The sequence below is a fragment of the Spea bombifrons genome, chromosome 9, assembly GCF_027358695.1.
Source record: "Spea bombifrons isolate aSpeBom1 chromosome 9, aSpeBom1.2.pri, whole genome shotgun sequence".
NCBI lineage: Eukaryota > Metazoa > Chordata > Amphibia > Anura > Pelobatidae > Spea > Spea bombifrons.
The window spans coordinates 14,732,478-14,737,477 of record NC_071095.1 but is presented as its reverse complement, the minus strand read 5'-3'; the positions used below and the strand labels follow the sequence as shown (position 1 = coordinate 14,737,477).

General features: G+C 49.0%; 10 non-coding genes and 4 pseudogenes across 10 annotated transcripts; all 14 read left to right on the top strand.

Annotated features, from left to right (window-relative positions):
• Nucleotides 1-196: 196 nt before the first annotated feature.
• LOC128465464 (5S ribosomal RNA) lies at nt 197-315 on the top strand. The gene has a single exon (XR_008345241.1). It is a non-coding gene; the product is annotated as a 5S ribosomal RNA (ribosomal RNA).
• Nucleotides 316-617: 302 nt separating this feature from the next.
• On the top strand, nt 618-726 carry LOC128466192 (uncharacterized; annotated as a pseudogene).
• A 242-nt stretch (nt 727-968) lies between these two features.
• Nucleotides 969-1,087, top strand: LOC128465220 (5S ribosomal RNA). The gene has a single exon (XR_008345010.1). It is a non-coding gene; the product is annotated as a 5S ribosomal RNA (ribosomal RNA).
• Nucleotides 1,088-1,305: 218 nt separating this feature from the next.
• Nucleotides 1,306-1,424, top strand: LOC128465311 (5S ribosomal RNA). Its single transcript, XR_008345097.1, has one exon. It is a non-coding gene; the product is annotated as a 5S ribosomal RNA (ribosomal RNA).
• Nucleotides 1,425-1,627: 203 nt separating this feature from the next.
• LOC128466313 (uncharacterized) lies at nt 1,628-1,736 on the top strand (annotated as a pseudogene).
• A 203-nt stretch (nt 1,737-1,939) lies between these two features.
• LOC128464934 (5S ribosomal RNA) lies at nt 1,940-2,058 on the top strand. The gene has a single exon (XR_008344740.1). It is a non-coding gene; the product is annotated as a 5S ribosomal RNA (ribosomal RNA).
• A 227-nt stretch (nt 2,059-2,285) lies between these two features.
• On the top strand, nt 2,286-2,404 carry LOC128465586 (uncharacterized; annotated as a pseudogene).
• Nucleotides 2,405-2,616: 212 nt separating this feature from the next.
• Nucleotides 2,617-2,735, top strand: LOC128462988 (5S ribosomal RNA). The gene has a single exon (XR_008342907.1). It is a non-coding gene; the product is annotated as a 5S ribosomal RNA (ribosomal RNA).
• A 215-nt stretch (nt 2,736-2,950) lies between these two features.
• On the top strand, nt 2,951-3,069 carry LOC128463271 (5S ribosomal RNA). Its single transcript, XR_008343175.1, has one exon. It is a non-coding gene; the product is annotated as a 5S ribosomal RNA (ribosomal RNA).
• Nucleotides 3,070-3,308: 239 nt separating this feature from the next.
• LOC128462987 (5S ribosomal RNA) lies at nt 3,309-3,427 on the top strand. Its single transcript, XR_008342906.1, has one exon. It is a non-coding gene; the product is annotated as a 5S ribosomal RNA (ribosomal RNA).
• A 212-nt stretch (nt 3,428-3,639) lies between these two features.
• On the top strand, nt 3,640-3,758 carry LOC128465499 (5S ribosomal RNA). The gene has a single exon (XR_008345274.1). It is a non-coding gene; the product is annotated as a 5S ribosomal RNA (ribosomal RNA).
• Nucleotides 3,759-3,961: 203 nt separating this feature from the next.
• LOC128464778 (5S ribosomal RNA) lies at nt 3,962-4,080 on the top strand. Its single transcript, XR_008344593.1, has one exon. It is a non-coding gene; the product is annotated as a 5S ribosomal RNA (ribosomal RNA).
• A 236-nt stretch (nt 4,081-4,316) lies between these two features.
• LOC128464772 (5S ribosomal RNA) lies at nt 4,317-4,435 on the top strand. The gene has a single exon (XR_008344588.1). It is a non-coding gene; the product is annotated as a 5S ribosomal RNA (ribosomal RNA).
• Nucleotides 4,436-4,749: 314 nt separating this feature from the next.
• LOC128466495 (uncharacterized) lies at nt 4,750-4,858 on the top strand (annotated as a pseudogene).
• The last annotated feature ends 142 nt before the right edge of the window (nt 4,859-5,000 follow it).

The following is a 5,000-nucleotide window of genomic DNA, read 5'->3' as shown; positions in this document are numbered from 1 at the left end:
TTTAAACCCTTATTTGAACCTTCTCACCTTCTCTGTCCTGTCCCAGGGCTTATAATTCTTTTTGTCTGACGACAAGCAGCAGCAGCAGCAGCAGCAGCAGCAGCAGCAGCAGCAGCAGCAGCAGCAGCAGCAGCAGCAGCAGCAGCAGCAGCAGCAGCAGCAACAGAATAAGAGAAGTAAAATAAAAAACTTTCACACCTGCGGCCATACCACCCTGAAAGCGCCCGATCTTGTCTGATCTTGGAAGCTAAGCAGGGTTGGGCCTGGTTAGTACCTGGATGGGAGACCGCCTGGGAATACCAGGTGTTCTAGGCTTTTAATTTTTTCTCACAGTCCGGGGAGAGCTTTTTGCAATGTGTTTCTTGCTCATCATCAAAGCTTTAAACCCTTATTTGAACCTTCTCACCTTCTCTGTCCTGTCCCAGGGCTTATAATTATTTCTGTCTGACGACAAGCAGCAGCAGCAGCAGCAGCAGCAGCAGCAGCAGCAGCAGCAGCAGCAGCAGCAGCAGCAGCAGCAGCAGCAGCAGCAGCAGCAGCAGCAGCAGCAGCAGCAGCAGCAGCAGCAGCAGCAGCAGCAGCAGCAGAATAAGAGAAGTAAAATAAAGAACTTTCACACCTGCGGCCATACCGCCCTGAAAGCGCCTGATCTCGGAAGCTAAGCAGGGTTGGGCCTGGTTAGTACCTGGATGGGAGACTGCCTGGGAATACCAGGTGTTGTAGGCTTTTCATTTTTTCTCACAGTCCGGGGAGAGCTTTTTGCCATGTGTTTCTTGCTCATCATCAAAGCTTTAAACCCTTATTTGAACCTTCTCACCTTCTCTGTCCTGTCCCAGGGCTTATAATTCTTTTTGTCTGACGACAAGCAGCAGCAGCAGCAGCAGCAGCAGCAGCAGCAGCAGCAGCAGCAGCAGCAGCAGCAGCAGCAGCAGCAACAGAATAAGAGAAGTAAAATAAAAAACTTTCACACCTGTGGCCATACCACCCTGAAAGCGCCCGATCTCGTCTGATCTTGGAAGCTAAGCAGGGTTGGGCTTAGTTAGTACCTGGATGGGAGACCGCCTGGGAATACCAGGTGTTGTAGGCTTTTAATTTTTTCTCACAGTCCGGGGAGAGCTTTTTGCCATGTGTTTCTTGCTCATCATCAAAGCTTTAAACCCTTATTTGAACCTTCTCACCTTCTCTGTCCTGTCCCAGGGCTTATAATTCTTTTTGTCTGACGACAAGCAGCAGCAGCAGCAGCAGCAGCAGCAGCAGCAGCAGCAGCAGCAACAGAATAAGAGAAGTAAAATAAAAAACTTTCACACCTGCGGCCATACCACCCTGAAAGCGCCCAATCTCGTCTGATCTTTCAAGCTAAGCAGGGTTGGGCCTGGTTAGTACCTGGATGGGAGACCACCTGGGAATACCAGGTGTTGTAGGCTTTTAATTTTTTCTCACAGTCCGGGGAGAGCTTTTTGCCATGTGTTTCTTGCTCATCATCAAAGCTTTAAACCCTTATTTGAACCTTCTCACCTTCTCTGTCCTGTCCCAGGGCTTATAATTCTTTCTGTCTGACGACAAGCAGCAGCAGCAGCAGCAGCAGCAGCAGCAACAGAATAAGAGAAGTAAAATAAAGAACTTTCACACCTGCGGCCATACCACCCTGAACGCGCCTGATCTCGGAAGCTAAGCAGGGTTGGGCCTGGTTAGTACCTGGATGGGAGACTGCCTGGGAATACCAGGTGTTGTAGGCTTTTAATTTTTTCTCACAGTCCGGGGAGAGCTTTTTGCCATGTGTTTCTTGCTCATCATCAAAGCTTTAAACCCTTATTTGAACCTTCTCACCTTCTCTGTCCTGTCCCAGGGCTTATAATTCTTTTTGTCTGACGACAAGCAGCAGCAGCAGCAGCAGCAACAGCAGCAACAGAATAAGAGAAGTAAAATAAAAAACTTTCACACCTGCGGCCATGCCACCCTGAAAGCGCCCGATCTTGTCTGATCTTGGAAGCTAAGCAGGGTTGGGCCTGGTTAGTACCTGGATGGGAGACCGCCTGGGAATACCAGGTGTTGTAGGCTTTTAATTTTTTCTCACAGTCCGGGGAGAGCTTTTTGCCATGTGTTTCTTGCTCATCATCAAAGCTTTAAACCCTTATTTGAACCTTCTCACCTTCTCTGTCCTGTCCCAGGGCTTATAATTCTTTTTGTCTGACGACAAGCAGCAGCAGAAGCAGCAGCAGCAGCAGCAGCAGCAGCAGCAGCAGCAGCAGCAACAGAATAAGAGAAGTAAAATAAAAAACTTTCACACCTGCGGCCATGCCACCCTGAAAGCGCCCGATCTTGTCTGATCTTGGAAGCTAAGCAGGGTTGTGCCTGGTTAGTACCTGGATGGGAGACCGCCTGGGAATACCAGGTGTTGTAGGCTTTTAATTTTTTCTCACAGCACGGGGAGAGCTTTTTGCCATGTGTTTCTTGCTCATCATCAAAGCTTTAAACCCTTATTTGAACCTTCTCACCTTCTCTGTCCTGTCCCAGGGCTTATAATTCTTTTTGTCTGACGACAAGCAGCAGCAGCAGCAGCAGCAGCAGCAGCAGCAGCAGCAACAGAATAAGAGAAGTAAAATAAAAAACTTTCACACCTGCGGCCATACCACCCTGAAAGCGCCCGATCTCGTCTGATCTTGGAAGCTAAGCAGGGTTGGGCCTGGTTAGTACCTGGATGGGAGACCGCCTGGGAATACCAGGTGTTGTAGGCTTTTAATTTTTTCTCACAGTCCGGGGAGAGCTTTTTGCCATGTGTTTCTTGCTCATCATCAAAGCTTTAAACCCTTATTTGAACCTTCTCACCTTCTCTGTCCTGTCCCAGGGCTTATAATTCTTTCTGTCTGACGACAAGCAGCAGCAGCAGCAGCAGCAGCAGCAGCAGCAGCAGCAGCAACAGAATAAGAGAAGTAAAATAAAGAACTTTCACACCTGCAGCCATACCACCCTAAAAGCGCCCGATCTCGTCTGATCTCGGAAGCTAAGCAGGGTTGGGCCTGGTTAGTACCTGGATGGGAGACCGCCTGGGAATACCAGGTGTTGTAGGCTTTTAATTTTTTCTCACAGTCCGGGGAGAGCTTTTTGCCATGTGTTTCTTGCTCATCATCAAAGCTTTAAACCCTTATTTGAACCTTCTCACCTTCTCTGTCCTGTCCCAGGGCTTATAATTCTTTTTGTCTGACGACAAGCAGCAGCAGCAGCAGCAGCAGCAGCAGCAGCAGCAGCAGCAGCAGCAGCAGCAGCAGCAGCAGCAGAAGAATAAGAGAAGTAAAATAAAAAACTTTCACACCTGCGGCCATACCACCCTGAAAGCGCCCGATCTCGTCTGATCTTGGAAGCTAAGCAGGGTTGGGCCTGGTTAGTACCTGGATGGGAGACCGCCTGGGAATACCAGGTGTTGTAGGCTTTTAATTTTTTCTCACAGTCCGGGGAGAGCTTTTTGCCATGTGTTTCTTGCTCATCATCAAAGCTTTAAACCCTTATTTGAACCTTCTCACCTTCTCTGTCCTGTCCCAGGGCTTATAATTCTTTTTGTCTGACGACAAGCAGCAGCAGCAGCAGCAGCAGCAGCAGCAGCAGCAGCAACAGAATAAGAGAAGTAAAATAAATAACTTTCACACCTGCGGCCATACCACCCTGAAAGCGCCCGATCTCGTCTGATCTTGGAAGCTAAGCAGGGTTGGGCCTGGTTAGTACCTGGATGAGAGACCGCCTGGTAATACCAGGTGTTGTAGGCTTTTAATTTTTTCTCACAGTCCGGGGAGAGCTTTTTGCCATGTGTTTCTTGCTCATCATCAAAGCTTTAAACCCTTATTTGAACCTTCTCACCTTCTCTGTCCTGTCCCAGGGCTTATAATTCTTTCTGTCTGACGACAAGCAGCAGCAGCAGCAGCAGCAGCAGCAGCAACAGAATAAGAGAAGTAAAATAAAGAACTTTCACACCTGCGGCCATACCACCCTGAAAGCGCCCGATCTCGTCTGATCTCGGAAGCTAAGCAGGGTTGGGCCTGGTTAGTACCTGGATGGGAGACCGCCTGGGAATACCAGGTGTTGTAGGCTTTTAATTTTTTCTCACAGTCCGGGGAGAGCTTTTTGCCATGTGTTTCTTGCTCATCATCAAAGCTTTAAACCCTTATTTGAACCTTCTCATTTTCTCTGTCCTGTCCCAGGGCTTATAATTCTTTTTGTCTGACGACAAGCAGCAGCAGCAGCAGCAGCAGCAGCAGCAGCAGCAGCAGCAGCAGCAGCAGCAGCAGCAGCAACAGAATAAGAGAAGTAAAATAAAAAACTTTCACACCTGTGGCCATACCACCCTGAAAGCGCCCGATCTCGTCTGATCTTGGAAGCTAAGCAGGGTTGGGCCTGGTTAGTACCTGGATAGGAGACCGCCTGGGAATACCAGGTGTTGTAGGCTTTTAATTTTTTCTCACAGTCCGGCGAGAGCTTTTTGCCATGTGTTTCTTGCTCATCATCAAAGCTTTAAACCCTTATTTGAACCTTCTCACCTTCTCTGTCCTGTCCCAGGGCTTATAATTCTTTCTGTCTGACGACAAGCAGCAGCAGCAGCAGCAGCAGCAGCAGCAGCAGCAGCAGCAGCAGCAGCAGCAGCAGCAGCAGCAGCAGCAGCAGCAGCAGCAGCAGCAGCAGCAGCAGCAGCAGCAGCAGCAGCAGCAGCAGCAGCAGCAGCAGCAGCAGCAGAATAAGAGAAGTAAAATAAAAAACTTTCACACCTGCGGCCATACCACCCTGAAAGCGCCTGATCTCGGAAGCTAAGCAGGGTTGGGCCTGGTTAGTACCTGTATGGGAGACCGCCTGGGAATACCAGATGTTGTAGGCTTTTTCTTTTCTCACAGTCCGGGGAGAGCTTTTTGCCATGTGTTTCTTGCTCATCATCAAAGCTTTAAACCCTTATTTGAACCTTCTCACCTTCTCTGTCCTGTCCCAGGGCTTATAATTCTTTCTGTCTGACGACAAGCAGC